This window comes from Vicugna pacos, chromosome 4, assembly GCF_048564905.1.
Source record: "Vicugna pacos chromosome 4, VicPac4, whole genome shotgun sequence".
NCBI classification, from domain to species: Eukaryota; Metazoa; Chordata; class Mammalia; order Artiodactyla; family Camelidae; genus Vicugna; species Vicugna pacos.
The window spans coordinates 30,338,581-30,355,912 of NC_132990.1; the positions used below are offsets into that span (position 1 = coordinate 30,338,581).

At 34.1% G+C, this 17,332-nt stretch overlaps 1 long non-coding RNA gene across 2 annotated transcripts in view; it reads left to right on the forward strand.

Moving 5' to 3' along the window:
- Positions 1-16,640, forward strand: part of LOC140696029 (uncharacterized) — a 30,018-nt gene extending 13,378 nt beyond the window's left edge. The window contains exons 3-5 of one of the 2 annotated variants that reach the window (XR_012071956.1): positions 1,399-1,524; positions 11,190-11,299; positions 16,450-16,640. This is a non-coding gene — a long non-coding RNA (uncharacterized lncRNA). The remainder of the gene's footprint in view (positions 1-1,398; positions 1,525-11,189; positions 11,300-16,449) is intronic. The other variant, XR_012071957.1, reaches the window with a different exon arrangement.
- Positions 16,641-17,332: the final 692 nt, after the last annotated feature.

The following is a 17,332-nucleotide window of genomic DNA, read 5'->3' on the forward strand; positions in this document are numbered from 1 at the left end:
CAACAGGGGACAGATAGATGAATAGATAGATATTGTATACAGATATATAAAACTAAAAATATAATACTTGCTTCCAGCAGAGATTTAACAATGCAGTCAAGTGGGAGAAAGAAAAATTACTCTTAATTCCATACCTAGTGATAATGAATGTAAATGTTTAAACACATACTTATATTCTTCACAGTATTTTCCTATGCATAGCTTTTTGTTTATTTTACATAATTGAAATTATACTCAGATTAGTTTTTAAATTGACTTTGTTAGGATATTACTATATAATAAAAATGTATAAATTTTAAGTATACAATTTGATAATTTTTGACAGATATGTATTCCCATGTAACAACTTCCCTATCAAGATGTAGAGCATTTATAATACTCCAAAACGGTCTCTTGTGCTCCTTTGCAGTGACTATCTCTTAACCCATGCCCCAGGCTACCACTGATCTGCCTTTTGTTACCAAAGATTAGTTTTATCTATTCTAGAAATTCATATATGTAGACACATAGTAGAAAATTTTTTGTGTCTGGCTTTTATTCACTCAACACAGTATTTTTGAGATTTAATGCGTGTATCAGCAGTTTGTTCTTTTCATTGTTGAGGAGTATTCCATTTTCTAAATCTACCACAATTTTGTTTATCCATTCATATTCAGAGGAACATCTGGATTGTTTCCAGTTTTTTGGTATTAAGCATAAAGCTATTATGAACATTCATATATTGTACATAAATATACCTATTGTATATATAGAGATGTTACACAGGAGCATATATTTGTCAAAAATTATCAAATTATCAAATGCTTTTTTTCACTTAATATAAAATGGGAGTACTATATTTTAATTTTTTCAGAAATATTATTTTAAATGTCTGCCTATTTTCATTTAGTGGAAACACCATAATTTACATAAACATCCTCTATATTTATATATTTAAATTGCTTCTGATTGTTTTCTTTATAAATAATAAAGCCAGGAACATCTTTGCTTTTTCTCTACTTTGGGTGCCAGCAAAGTTTTTCAGAGCAGTCCAAGCTCAAGCTGACAGACAAAAAATTTAAAGAAAATGCTCAATAATGTTCTTTTCATTCTTTGATCTATAATATGCACAAAAACATTGGACATTCTACCAGGATAATTAAAAATGCATTCTAAATTCTAAATGCTTTCTAAAGAGTTTCCTCTCTTCCTGATTTTTTTTTATTGCTAAGAGCTTCTAAAGAGTGCTAGTTTCATTTGTTATTTTTCCCCCTATTTAAATTGACAATTGCCTTGATGAATAGAGGAAACAACATTTATTTCAACTCTCTTTGGATTAATTATAGGAAAGAAATTGTTCAATGAGGCTAAATGTGTAGGTGTTGAGCATTGTTGTTGGGGTTTTTTTTTTTTTTTTAGGTTTGGGAAATGTGCTTTTGCAAAAAAGGCATACAAGTCCTGCATAAAGAAGCAAAATAAAGAATAATAGGACAAAAAAGAAAACCCTTTTTGGAGCCAAAAAATGATCAAAACAAAGCATCAAAGGTAAAGGCTATAGTGACAGAATTGCTGGAGACTGAAGCATTTAAAATAACACCTGTGTTTGTACTAACTGAAAAACTCATATTCACAACCTTAGCAATCTTTAAATAAGAAATATACTTAATGTTTCTGTTCTAAATGGTCTCCTAATATTTTAGTGGGAAAAAGAACACTGGGTCTATTTCTATACTTTATCTTAAAGAACAAGGCATGTTTGAGATTTTTAAAAATTTAACTCATGCAGGTAGGTAATTCCTCCAATATGTCCCTCCTTTCTATACTGAAAAAAATGGATTTTTGAAATACCCCAGCCTCTTCAATTCTTCTTTGCAATTATCATGGTTGTACTCATATATTTTTGATATTTGTGTATGTGTATATCTCGTCTTTCTCTCTGTGACTGTATATATAGCACATCATGGATTTTGTCTATCCAATCCACATTTCTCTTCTGGACTTTCGGGAGACTGTTTCTCACTGATATCAGGTGTGTGAGTCTGGTGCAGTTGCCACTCTCAATGTCTACTTCTGTGGGCTGAATGTTTGTGTCCTAATAAAATTCATATGATAAAGCCTAATCCTCACTGTGATGGTATTTAGAAGTGAGGCCTGGATGAAGTAATTAGGTCATGAAGGTTGAGCCCTCATGAGTGGGATTAGCGGTCCTATAAGAAGCAACAGGAGAGCAATGATCTCCCTCTCCACCCTGTAAGGACACAGTGAGAAGACAGCTATCTGCAAACCAGAGGAAGGCCCTCACTGGAACCCAATGATGCTGGAAGCTTAATCTTGAACTTCCAGGCCTCATACTATACAAATAAATTTCTGTTGTTCAAGAAACCCAGCTTTTTGTTTGTTTGGTTGGTTAGTTGGTTGGTTGTTTTTGTTATTGTTACAACAGCCCAAGCAGACTAAGACACATAATTAGCCAGTAGGAAAGAGGGAGTTCATAAGACCCAAGATGAGTAGTTGCAGTTACTTACTCATCTCCCAATGGTGATTGGTCTAAAATGACAGCAATCACACAAATTAAGTCAGATCCCTTCCCCATGAATTTTTTTTTAAGGGAAGCCCTGTTCCAGGATGTGTTGGAGTTGATTAGAAGTTTCACTGATTCATAAGAGCTGGCTGCAAAATTTTCAGGAAATTTTGCAATCCAATCAATAAATTGCAAATAGCTTGAAATCCACTATGGTGGGAGTATTTTAACTACAGAGACTGGAAAAGTGCTAAACCAATATACACCACATGAACAAAATGAAGGATAAATATCATATGATTATAATCAACAGATTCAGAAAAAGAATTTGACAAAGTTCAACACCCTTTCATGATAAACCTTTCAGCACATTATGAAATGTACCTCAAAATAATGAAGACCATATATGACAAGCCCACAGCTAACATGCTCAACAGTGAAAAGCTGAAAGCTTTTCCTTTAAGATGAGAAATAAGACAGTAATGCCTACTGTCACCACTTCTATTCAACACAGTACTGAAACCCCTAGCTAGTGCAATTTGGCAGGAAAAAGAAATAGAAGGTATCCAAATCAGAATGAAAAGTAAAATTGTCTGTTTGCAGATGACATGCTGTTATATATAGAAAACCCTTAAGATGCCACCAAAAAGCTGTTAGAGTTTTAGAACTAATAAAAGAATTCAGTAAAGTTGCAGGATACAAAATCAATACACAAAAGTCAGCTGCATGTTTATACACTAACAATGAAAGAAAAATTAAGAAAACAATCCCACTTAAAATAGCATCAAAAAGAAGAAAATACAGAGGAACAAATTTAACCGGGAGGTGAAAAATCTGTACACTGAAAACTATAAAACACTGATGAAAGAAATTGAAGACACAGATAAACGAAAAGATATTCTGTGTTCACAGTTGGAAAAGTTAATATTGTTAAAATGTCCATACTACCCAAAGTGATCTACAAATTCAATGCAATTCCTATCAAAATTCCAATGGCATTTTTGTTTTTACAGAAATAGAACAAACAATCCTAAGATTTATATGGAACCACAAATACCAAATACCAAATACCCCAAATACCAAAGATATTTTCAGAAAAAAGAATGAAGTTGGAGGCATCATATGGCTTCATTTCAAACTATTTTACAAAGCTACAATAATGAAAACAGTACAGTATTGGCATAAAAACAGACACATATTTCAATGTGTGTAGAGAGCAGAATAGACAGACCAGAAATAAACATACAAAAGGTCAACTAATTTTAAATAAAGAAGCCAAAATCATACAATAGGAAAAGGCTAGTCTGTTCCATAATTTTGTGAAAACTAGATATCCACATGCAACAGAATGAACCTTGACTACTCTCTCATATACAAAAATCAACTCAAAACGGGTTATAGACTTGAACATAATACTTGAAATCATGAAACTCCTAGAAAATAAAATGTAGGGAGTAAGTTCCATGACATTGGTCTTGGCAATGATGTTTTCACTTTGATACCAAAAGCAAAGGCAATAAAAGCACAAATAAACTAGAGAGACCATATCAAAATAAAAAGGTTCTGCACAGTAGAGGAAATCATCAGCAAAATGAAAAGACAACCTATGAAAAACATATCCAATAAGGGGTTAACATACAAAATATACAAGGAACACACACAATTCAACAGCAAAAACTAAGTAACCAAATTTAAAAATGGCAATAGACCTGAATTGACATTTTTCCAAAGAATATATACATATGGCCAACAGGTACATGGAAAGGAGCTCAACATCACTCACCATAAGAGGAAGGCAAATCAAAACCATAATGAGATGTCATTTCACACTTTTTATGATGTCTATTATCAAAATTACAAGAGATAACAAATGCTGGTGAGGATGTGTAGAAACTGTAACCCCTGTGCACTATTGATGGGAATGCACAGTTCTGCAGCCACCACGGAAAACAGTTTAGAGGTTCCTCAAAAATTTTTTAAAAGAACTACCATATAATCCAGCAATCCTACTTCTGGATATATATGTAAAAGAAATAAAATTACTATCTTGAATAGATAGCTGTATTCTCATGTTTATTGTAGCGTTATTTACAATAGACAAGATATGGAAACAATCCAATGTCAGTAAATGAATAAATGGATAAAGAATGTGGTATGTATGTATACAATGGAATATTACTCAGCCTTTAAAAAGAAAGAAATTTTGCCTTTTGCAACAACATAAATGAACCTGGAGAGCACTATGGTAAGTGAAACAAACCAAACAGAGAAAGACAAATAGAGCATGATATCACTTATGCATGGAATCTAAAACAAACAAATGCAAACAAACAACCCTCCTGCCGCCTCCAAATCTCATAGAAACAAAGCAAACATAGTATTGCCAGGGAATGGGGTATAGGGGAAATAGGGAGAGGTTGGTCAAAGGGTACAAACTTTCTGTTATTAGATGAATAAGGTTTGTAGATTTAATGTATAACATGGTGACTGTAGTTGATAATACTGTATTGTATAATGGAAATTTGCTAAGAAGTAGAACTTAAGTGCTTTCACCCAAAAAAAGGGTCAATATGTGAGGTTATGGATGTATTAATTAACTCAACTGTGGGAATTCTTTCACAATGCATACATGTATCAAGTCATCATGTTGGAAACTTTAAATATATTATATATTTGTCAATTATACTTCAATAAAACTGGGAAAAATAAATTGAAAAGTGTAACAAATTGGGCTTTTGCCTTTTTTTTTTAATTGCAGGGTGCTTTTTAAAAAATATTTACCTGTTAATATCATGAATTAGATATAAAAGGGCATGTATAATATCCTTCATTTTCATTTTTCTACCTAGAAGGTATTCTGTGGGTGTCTAACAAATCCTTGTTGAGTCACATCATCAGGCTTTGATCTTAATGACAGTATTATAATGAGATGTGCTGGTGTCAAGATGGGAACCAAGAGTTAGGATGCTAGATTTTTGAAACCTAAGGTCTCACTTCTCCAGTACAGCAATGAGTACTTAGGCTCTGGAATAAGAGAGACTTTAGTTCAAGTCCTACTTCTGGCCCTAACAGTCTTACTTGGACAAGTTCCTCAAACCTGTCTTTAGGATGGTTGTGATTAACAATATTTGATAGAGAGGCATAACCTTTCCCAAAAAAGGAATTTCTTCCCTTCTTATCACCATGTGCTTCCCAGAATCCATGGAATGCCTTGGTACATATCTTTTTTATTCCAAAATTCTTGGTAATGATTTCCAGACCACAGTGCTCATAAATACTTTGTGTTTATGTAGCATTTTTGACTTTACAATCTTCCCTACTCCTTATTGAATTTGATCAGATTCTGGAAATGTAAATTACGTCTGACAGCGATGGCTTTCATCTCAAGGTATCTGACAGGGAAGAGTAGATCCAATTTGAACATTAGCTTGGAGACTTCTTATTAAAATCTGAAAGGTCCTGTTCAATGTTACTAGCAACATCTTTTGTTGAAAATGTACCTTATAAAGCTTTCACGGATTATGAACCCATCACCACGTATGTCATTACACAGCCGAGCAAAGTGGCAAATTTTAAACTCAACTCATCCCTATAGCTATAGATAGATAGATAGACAGATAGATAGACAGATAAACAGAAGCTTAGGTGCAGAAGAAAATCTCTGCTTTGACAAATGCCATAGTTAAGTCAGTTTGGGGATTCTGGTACCTTAACTTAGTTACAGATCCGGGGATAAGACTTAGTTTTCACTGTCCAATTCAGTAGTCATTTATAGAGCACATTCCTAAATTAGAAGACAGAGGCATCTATACTTGGATCTCTAATGCAAATCTTTGCCTTTCAAGAATATAACCAGAATTTTTTTGTCATTTGAATCAAACCATTTTGAGGTTAACACTTACTATAATTTGCTAATTATACAATGATTCATACTTTCAGAAATTTATTGGTTGCTTCAAGAAATTCTAACAAAATAGTTAAAAAAAAAATCTTCCTTAGCTACTCATTATCAAACTTCTTGATATGATCATTACAAACCTCCCTGACCTGGACTCCATCTGTATTGCTGATCCAAATGTCAGTAATGAGAATAAATAAAAGGGTCAAAGGCAGGAAGATATCATTTATTCAAGGACCTTAACAGGAAAAAAAAAAAAAGAGAGAAAGCAAGGTGTAAATTTTAGAATGCCACCGTTTATTATAACACCAAGCTGAAAAGGGTGGAATCACCAGTGGTTTGAGAGAGTGCAGTTGTGAGAGACCAGATGAAGAGATTCCAGAGTGTTCTTGGTGTTTCTTACCAGCATTGTCTCATGATCAAGTGAGGTTTATCTGTGCTCCCTTCATCAGGCCTTTTTCAAATGTAAATGAACCCCAATTCAAGTTAGCTTAAGAATAAACAAAAGCAGGTATGATATCTATTGGCTTTTATTCTGACAAGTTAAAAGATCCAAGGTCTTACTAGATGTATGGAATCAAATATTATTCCAAGGCCTGAGGCTCTTTCTATTTCTTGGCTATCTGGATCTTAGCTTCTTCTTGGGTAGTCTCTGCCAACACAGTAACCCCAAGCAGCACCCCATCCAACCGTGATGGCGAGGGGCACAAATGTTCTGACTGACCAGGCTTGCATCATGTGCCTACTCCAGGAACCAGGAAGTGAGACCAGCCCACCCAGACCTCATGTCCTAAGGGTAGGGTCTTGTTCTTAAGCAAAGACAAGCATTTTTATTAAAAGTAGTAGGGGATAGATTTGAGGATGTCAGGTGTCCACGCCTGGTTTCTAGTGTAATGCTGAGTAGGCAGTGTGGCTTTAGAGACAGACGAATCTATAGCGATAGCCCAGCTCTGCCATTCTCTAGACATGGAGCCTCAGGCAAGTTGCTTAATCTCTTTGTATGTGTATCTATAAAATAGGAATATTAATTATACTTAGTTCATAGATTTTCTATGAGAATTACATGAGATTACATATGGATACAAAGCCTACTACCAGGCAAATTAGTAAACAACCACTTGATAAATATTTAAAGGTGATATAACCTAAAAGGATTGAAAATCTAAAGGCATGTGAATTTTATCCCTAAAAAGACACTGATGCCATTTTCAATTATTGATAAGAAGATAGAAGCAAAATTGAAACTAAACTCATCCACTGGTGGTAAACATTCCATGGGTTTACTAAGATGTTTCCCAAACTTTTGGTAAGGAGTCTCATCACTACATTAAAAAATCTCTCAGTGGTCCCGGGACTCCAGAGGGGTATAACTACCATTTGGCTTCTGCACTCTTATTACAAGTATATGAATGATTCAGAATAAATAGCGTGAAATGTTAAGATTATTTCATCGCTTGCAATTACTCCTTTGTACCTGTTTACATATTTTGTTGGGAAAGAAGGGGGAAATTCAGAACATACATAAAAGAATGAAGTAAAATCTAATACAAAACTGGGATTGCTAACACAGCAGAGATGCCAAAACTGCATGGATAAGTGATTTTGGAAACCATCATACAGACATTCCACAAGGTCAACCAAAATGCAGTGTGCCTGAAAATAATGAGTGATTTTAGTCCAATAGTCATTAAATTGCCTAAGAGAAAGGATTTCTCTTCTGCTGGCATCAATTCTTTATTGGAGGATATCATTTTATGTATAAATTTAATCTTGCCTTTAATTGCCTAGGTTAGCTATATACACCTAAAAAAAAATTTTTGCCAGAGAAGAAATCTGGTCTCAACTTGGAGTTACTTGGGGTCAGTGACAAGGATGAAGGTACATTAAGCAAACTAGTAAAACAGAAGGTAAGGAGCCTTTAAATGAATAAAAAGATTCATTTACTTTTCTTCCTTACTTCCTTGCTTCCTTCCTTCCTTTTATTTCTTAAGCGTGAGCAATATGTGAATATTTTGTCACAAATATTCAAATAATATCTTTACAAACAAAAAAGCCTAATTTAATGATATCCTGAAGTCATGTGCCATACAATTACACAATCCTTGATGGTAGGGACTGAATTTGCATTATTGATTGCAATGATTTTTTTGTTTCAATTCTGCACCAAAACACCTAAGTGAAAATCTAACTGATTCTCTGGATAGTATCACAAACAATGGTCACACACTTGCATAATTAAATGCATTTTTAAAAATACTTCATGGATGTGATACAGAGGTTGCTCATATTGATTTCAAGTAATTTGTCAGTATAACTAAAATTGAGTACTTCTCCCTAAGAGGAGAACCTTGGTGAATAATAAATAACTAACTAAAGCAGTTTCCATTTTTAAGATACCTACCCTGAATTCTGAAGAATATCTATGACCTTTTAAAGCATGTGGGTTTTGGTAGCAAACAGATGTAGGTTTAGCCTCAGATTTGTCACTTAAAAACCACAACTTTGGAAAGTTACTTAATATTTTTAAGTTCCAATTCCTTCATCTATACAATGAGTATAACAAAAATACCATCCTCAAAAATTGGCTGTGGGGCTCAATATAAAAAAAAAAAACCCACTCAAAAATGGGCAGAAGATCTAAACAGGCATTTCTCCAAAGAAGAAATCCAGATGGCCAACAGGCACATGAGAAGTTGCTCAACATCACTAATTATTAGAGAAATGCAAATCAAAACTATAATGAGGTATCACCTCACATCAGTCAGAATACCTATCATCAAAAAGTCTACAAGTAACAAATGCTGGGGAGGGTGTGAAGAGAAGGTAACCCTCCTACACTGTTGGTGGGAATATAAGTTGCTGCAGCCACTATGTAGAACAGTATGGAGGTTCCTTAAAAAAATAAAAATAGACTTACCATATAATCCAGCAATCCCATATCTGGATATATACCTGGAGAAGATGAAGACTCTAATTTGAAAAGATACATGTACCCCAATGTTCCCAGAAGCACTATTTACAATAGCCAAGACATGAAAGCAACCTTAAATGTCAACAGATAAATGGATAAAGAAGATATGATATATATATACAATGGAATACTACTCATCCATAAAAAAGAATAAAACAATGTCATTTGCAGCAACATGGATGGACCTAGAAATTATCCTACTAAGTGATATGTCAGACAGAGAAAGAAAATCTCATATGATATCATTTACATTTGGAATCTAAAAAAATGATACAAATGAACTTATTTACAAAGCAGAAATAGACTCAGACATAGGAAACAAACTTATGGTTACTAAAGGGGAAAGGGAAGGAGGGACACATTGGGAATTTAGGATTAACAGTTACACACTATATATAAATTGATAAACAGCAAGGACCTATGCTATAGCACAAGGAACTATATTCAATATCTTGTAGTAACCTATAAAAAAAAATGAAAAAGAATATATATATATAGAATACATAAGTGTGTGTATTTTATATATATATATATATATATATATATATATATATATAACTGAATCACTTTGCTGTACACCTAAAAATTATAAATAAACTATACTTCAATAAAAAAATTAGCTAAAAACCTTGGCTGTGGGAATTAAATAGATATTGCCTATAAAGTACTGGCATAATATCTGACATATAGTTAGCATATCATGTAGTTAGCTTTAGATATTTAGATTCTATACTTGTTTGAATTGAGTTTTTACTTATTTGTTTTATTTTGTTCTTTTAAGTCTTGGATTCATGAATGATGGACTAAAAGATAGATCAAACATTTTTCTACTCAAGTCCCATAGGTCATGTGCCTTTTGACTACAGGGATGAGCTCAGTTACCATCTTAATTGCTGTGCCCCTTCATGGCCTGGGTCAGAGGAGGGGCTAAATAAATAAGTGCTGGCATTCTCATTTCCTCCTCACTTTTATTTCTCTTTTTGCATAACAGATACAGCCTTATAGGTAAGTGTGAGTCTCCATAGGGAACTTTAGGTAGAACTCAGCAATTCTCTCCATTCCCAACAGAAAATCTGCTTCACTGGACCTTGCTAAAATAATGAATGTTTTCCTTGAGATTCAGCTGAGGGGCAGCAAACAGAGATTTACATTACATAGCATGCATTTTCTGTTGTGGGCAAGATGTACTTTATAACAAATATGTGCTGTATCTAGTGGGCTCCCATGTGTGCGTACACATATGTTTGTGTACATGCACATGTGATGGGGAAGATGTTCTATTATATTTCTCATACACTGATATTTGATTATCAAAAGCTTGATCCAATCCTATGATGCTATAACTAATAAGTGAAGATAACATATTCAATGCTAGTTGTTGAATTGAAAAGATTACAAATTAAAGTGTATAAAACAATGTTTTGGGTAGCAACAACAAAGAAATACTAGTTCTGGGAAAGGAATATAGAAAAATTTTGACATACCAGTTCTCATGAGATTCAGACACTGAAGCCTTAGAGGTATTAAGTTTGATGTTTTTATTTTATTTTCTTCATCCACACTGTTAGTTCATTTTTTTTTTTGCATTTCTACTTTTAATCATTTTTGCATTCCTCTCCTATCCTGTGGCCAGTTCCTCTGATTTCATTTCTTATTTTCCTCCTATGTTCACTTCCTCCACTTGCTAACTTGATTTATCTTCCTTGCCTGGTATCAGTTTCTAACCTTTTCCCTTATTTTCCTCTGACTTCCACTTATCCGCCAGCTAATCTTTTGACCTTTTTGTAATCTCTTTTCTTTCCACATTATCTTGTTTTCAGAGTTGTCCTTATCTGCTTAGCCCATGGTCAAGTTCAGCGGGAACATTCAATCTGAAGTCTTTAGCCTATAAATGGATTACCAGTTGTCTCAAAAGGCTTGGCTCACCCAGGTAACCTGGAAAAGGGCTCTTCTTTTTTCTAAGGCCTTTCTAGAATAGATGGCACCTCCACACTCTTCTTCTCTGCTCTTCCCCACTATCCCACTAGCTTCCTGTTTTGAAATCTTCAGGGCAAAATTCTAAGTAAAAGACGCACATTGGTTAACCTAGGTTTTACCCAATCATTTATTGTTTTCTCTCCATTGCCCCTCTACTCTCTGTCTTAGGGCTTTTAAAGAGTGAAGGGCAATTTGGCAGGTGCCTGCCTGCAACTCGCAGATTTAAATTGATACTCTAAAAAGCCTGGCCACCTCCAAGGCAAATGTTTCCCAAGTTTCAATTTAGTTTTCATTAGGAGCCTGGCAGCCCTGTGCCAGCCTGCCCGCCCATTTAAACAAGGCCTCTCTCAGGGGATTATGCATTTGCAGGCTGAAACATCTATATGCAAATGAGTCTTTCTGTATTTGCTATCAGCTACCACAGAAATTTTCCATTCCTTCAAAGCTATTTTTAAAAAAGCAAACAGAAAACAGAAAAGAGAGAAAGAAAATCTCTTTAGCATAGACAGAAACCCTGCAAAAGAGTGGAAGGCTGGCTCCCACCCTACCCGTTTCCACTCTCTCTCCACCTACTCCTTCAAACAGCTGCAGGAGACAGAGAATTCCTGCCCTCCCTCATCCTCCTCAAGGGAACACAAACATATCCTAAGTCAAGATGATATTACAATTCTAATTTATCTAAAATAAATAACTGGTACAGAACAGAAAAAGGGAAACTTTTTTTGAGGTGAAAAATATAGGGAAGATCCAAATAAGTCTAAAGGTTCTGAACAAAATAATATTTGATATTTTATAAAATCTAGAATTAATGCTAGTTATTTGCATAAATAGAACAGCATTGCAGACATTATGGTTTATCTTTGACATAAACTTAACATATTTTATTTTGAAATGCAAAATATAATTGTGCTATTAAAAAGAAAAAAACAGGCCCAAAGTGGAGTCACCTAATCTAAGCCCCACCAAGATTTAATACTTAACCTAATTGCAGTTCCAGCCTCTCCCAGGAGTGGAATTTTAAACCAATCAGTCCAAAGTTTCCTTTCAACACTAGTGAGGTAATCTCCTTAAGACATCCTGTCTTCCCCGAAGGGAAGATAACCTGAAGCAGTCCACTCTTGCAACTTTCTTGTCCCACCCTCTTTCTGTCTATAAAAAACTTCCATTTTGTACAACTCCTTAGAGCACCTTTCTATTTACTATACAGGATGCTGCCCAATTCATGAATTACTGAGTAAAATAAATTAGACTTTCAAATTTACACAAAAGTTTCTATTTTACAGATTTGGTGGCAGTTATAAGATCTAAAGTCAACTTCTTAGGGCTTAGAGGACAATGAGAAACACAGGGGTGGCACCCCATGAACCTTCAATTCAGTCTTTCCAGTTTTCAAAGGCCATGAGTAAGTTCCTCTTGGTTAAGAGCACCACTCTGTTTGCATGGAGCTTCCCATTACTTAACTTTTCTTTACAGGGCAGGGCAGCTTGAGCTGGTAGAAAGTTCTGCTTGATGGTTCTGCCCAGAGCCAAGCCCCTAGCTTTTCAGACAGGAATTTCAGGTTTTTAAGTGTAAAACTCCAGCCCTTGATTCTGTCTTCCAATTCCACACTGGAAACCACTAGTGGTGGCTGTAGTTCTCCATTTGTTTGGAATCGGTCCACAGTTCCCATTTGTTGAAGTCTGCTGATTCAGTCCTTTTCCCCAGCTTGAAGTTCCACAGGAATTTTTGGTGGTTACCAGCTGGGATTAGACTGATCCAATTTAAAAACCAGACTGGGTTTGGGGTTGGACGGGGTTTAACTTGAGTTGGACTGGGTCCAGTAAAAGCTATTACCAACAGGAAGCTTGAAAACCAGAAAGCCACAAAAATTAGTGGGCACAGGTAGGGCATTTAAAAGTTGTTAGAGTTCTTGCCATCTCAAGAAGACTCCCACAATAGGATAAATTGGTTATGGAATGGGTCAGATTGACAATAGGTAGCTCACCAGCCGCAAGGAAATTTCCACTCAACAAGGTACATTGTAGTTCCCAACCCACAGCATATCCCTCTTAGATATTAGTTTGGCTCCAAGAAACCCAGAGGCTTAGCTAAAAGAAATGGGATTCTTTACATCCAAAGAGTGGAGCGCACAACCCTTTGGCATACCTGCTTATTTTATGTCTAAGAACTTAAGTCCGGGCAGCTGTAGATGCCTACAAAAATAGCAAAATCTTACCAAAGACAACACAGAATGACAATGGCCATTATAGAGAATGTTCCAATTAGATAAGATTGTTTATTTAAGAACTGCACTGGAAAGTAAGAGTTCTCACATCAAACAGATCAAAGGGGATACCTATTTTATTTGGTATGCAGACACTTTTAAAAAGGCTTCAAGATTCGAAAATAGCTTCATTGCAAGATTTGTTGCAAAAGGCTACTGAAAATTTAAAGGAAAAAGGCACCTAAAACAACACCTAGGACTCCCCTATTATACCCTCCTAAAGGTCCGTCATCAAAACGCTGGCCCAGGGGTAAATGTCTCAATTGTAATCAACTGACACACTGCAGAAAGGATTGTCCTCAAAAGCCTTATAAAATGTACCCAGAAGGTGAAAGAAAAACATTGCAACATAGGTGGCTGGGTGCGTCAGTCCTTTGAGATCATTTAGACAGCAACAGAATTCTTTGAGGAATTAAAAACAGCTGTCCTTATTTTACAATTCTAGTCTTAATACAGAACCAGAGGTGTGACTCCCCCCAAAAAAAAAAATCCACTAATCTTTTTTACCAATCCACAAACTTCCCCTATTCATTGCAAAAGGCTTGTAAATATTGGAAACCAAAGTCCTTAGAAGAGCTTGCATTTTTACTCTGTGTCTTTGAGACATAACTGTCAATTCTCATTTATGCCATCTGTCTCATTAAAGTACAAACTTCAGGGAGTTAACTTTTATCAGGAGAATGAAAAGGGGAAAAAGGTCATTTGAATTTAGATTAATGAAAAAAATCATGTCTCTTTAATAAATCTTTAGCCATCTGAGCAATACAGTTATCTTATTTCAACTGTTATTTTATAACTAGTGAATTTTACATTATGATACCTGTCTTGTAGCTAAAGTTTTAAAACAAAGCTATGAGGTCTCCATTTGCATCTGTATGTTCATGTATGTCTATACGTGTGTGTTGTAGATGTGTGATTAATTTCTACCCTTGATGGTACTGCTAAAATTAATTTGTAAAAGAGCTCTACTCAATTGGTTTAGAAAGAAACAAGCACTTATATAAATTAAGGGTTGGATATTCTAAAAACTCTCAGAAATATAATTTAAACTAATCTAAATGCTTTTTTCAAGTTCACGTGATCTGGAAAAAATATTTAGTATTAGAGCTAGTTTACATTCATTGGTTTGATTAAAACAGGTATGTCTTTAGAGTTATCAACATTCAATATAATGCAGATAAACAACTTTTATTCTACCTGGGTTTGCTAGTCAAATTCATGTGATCTCTGTTGCAAAATCTGTCAGCAAAAAAGTAACTTAGAAGGATGGTTGATTTTGTCTAATGCCTCACAAACTTTTCATGGGTAATCTAAATGTAATTGTTGGGAGCGAGTGATTCAGATAGATGTAAATGTTACAGAGTTTATATATAAACTTTTTAGCAATAATTATATTTTATGTTATATGTACTTAAAAATAGCTTTCAAAATCTTTTTGGTAACTGGAAACTTTAGACTTTTGCTAAGTTAAGCTAAATGATAGAAATTCATTGAATATCTAGGCCATTTCAACATAGGATGAAGTAGTAAAACATTAATTACTAAATATAGTTTTATCTACTTTGGGCTTCTTATTACAGGGAAACAAATGATATTTGAGATCTCTTAATAAACTTGTCTTGTGACTTACTGAAAGATTGTACTATGAAGAAGCACATAATTTCTAGAAATTATGAAATGTATTAATAAATTTGCCAATCTAAAGAATGCTTGTGTAACAGATACAATTCACAATTGCTTACTTAGGTTTCATTAGAAAGTAAAGTTTTAAGGGTTAGTAATTCAAATTAATATATGTAATTAAAATTAATAAAAAATGATAAGGGAAAAAACAGCTCCATATGCTAGAAAAGGAGGATGTGGGTTTTTGGCTAAGAAAAGGTATGAGATACAAAAATGCATTTTTTGGGGGGAGAAAGGAAAGTAAACTTGTCCCAAAGTAAAAACTGGTTATTTCAAAGTTGAAAGAGAGAGAAGACAAACTACATAGGAGATTGGGAAGAGAGAAAAAGAGAAAATTTTTTCTTGTGTAATCAGGTTGGCTAAAATTGAGTTAATAGTACAAGAGTATTTAAAATAATGTCTAATATCAGTAATGTACTTGTGTAAAACTAAAATTGTTTTTTCACCTGCTTAAAGGAGAAAGTTTTATTGTACTATCAGTCTGCTAGTAAGAATAAGCTATTATGAAAGATTTTTCTTTTCCTTTTAAGGAATATCTTCCTAGGAGCAAAGATCTTGTGTTTTATAAAATAACTTTTTGTGCTTTATCAGGTCTTTGGTTTTGCTAACAAATATGTAACCTTTTGTATTTGCCTTTGAAAATTTTTACTATCACTTTGGTCAAACAGGTAAGAATTGTTCTATAGTTATTTGTGATTGTATTTGTCAACATGTTTTTAAAACATTTTGCTAATAGTGATAAACTTCTCAAAAATCAAAGTCTAAATGAAGTCTTTTTGACCTGGAACCAACTTTGGGATTTTTCCAAAGGGTCACTGGAGTATCTCAAAAGATTTGTTCTCTGTCTTTATAAAAAGAGAGAAATGTTCAACTAACTAGGCTTATTTGATATATTAAATTACATGGTAAGTATTGCCAAATAAAAAGTAATACTAAGCCTTCTCGATGCTGTATTTGTATAAGTATATGTTATAAGTGTTCCTGAAATTCCTAAAGTCTGATATGTCCTGGTATAATGTTAACATCATAATTCAAATTATCATTTTAAAATGTCATGTGTCACAGAAATAACCTAATTTTCTTCTCAATTTCTTTATAGTGAATTTTCATCAGATCTTTAACAATTGGCGTTTTATAAAATCTTTTGTCATTTACAGACAACTATTGTTTTACTCAGATGCTTTTTCAAGAATGTTCCAGGAAAACTGTTTCATCTTCAAGGAGATTCATGGGAAGAGCTTTAACAAGTACAAGTTTCTGATCATAAAACTGAACTGGGTAAGAATTTCCAGAACTAATGGAAAAGCTGGATTCAAACAGAACAAGAAGTAATAACATGGGACTGAATAAAGTGAGGAGGATGATTATAATTTTTATGACTTTTTGTCTGAAACATTGCTGGTTCCTTAATGTTTTTCCAGATTTAAAGAAACCTTTTCTCTTAAGCTATGTATGATTTAAATCAATTTAGTAAAGTACATCTTTGTAAACAAAGATGAAAATGTGCGCTTTTTCCCCCATCTAATCCCTACAAAATTTGGAACCTCTTGAGTATCTTTTTTTTGTGGAAATATAGTTACTTATTTGTATAAATTCAGTAAAAATATGTTCTCCTTGTAATATGACACAATTGGAAACAGTGCTTGTATTACCAAAGCTTTGACTGGAATGTCATACTGGAGAGAGAGATGCATAGACTCAAATGTGAACGGACAGGTTTGAGGAACTAAGATTGACTTTATGAAGCCAAAAAAGCTTCTTGGGGAAAAAAAAATCAACCTGGTACCTTGCTTACAAGGTTTCAGCAAAGCAATCTTAAAAATATCTTATATGGTTAATTACTATTCTTGCCACACATAAGTAAATAATCAGGCCAATTAATGCAAATAAATTAGTTTTACTGTGGTTATCTTCGGAAAAGGGTAGGGGTAATTATAGAGAGAGAAATTATGTTTTCACCTTCACAGATGCTGGATTCTAGTCCTGTTAATTGTTCTTGAGGTTTTGTTATAAACCTGTAAACTGGACTAGATCCTGAAT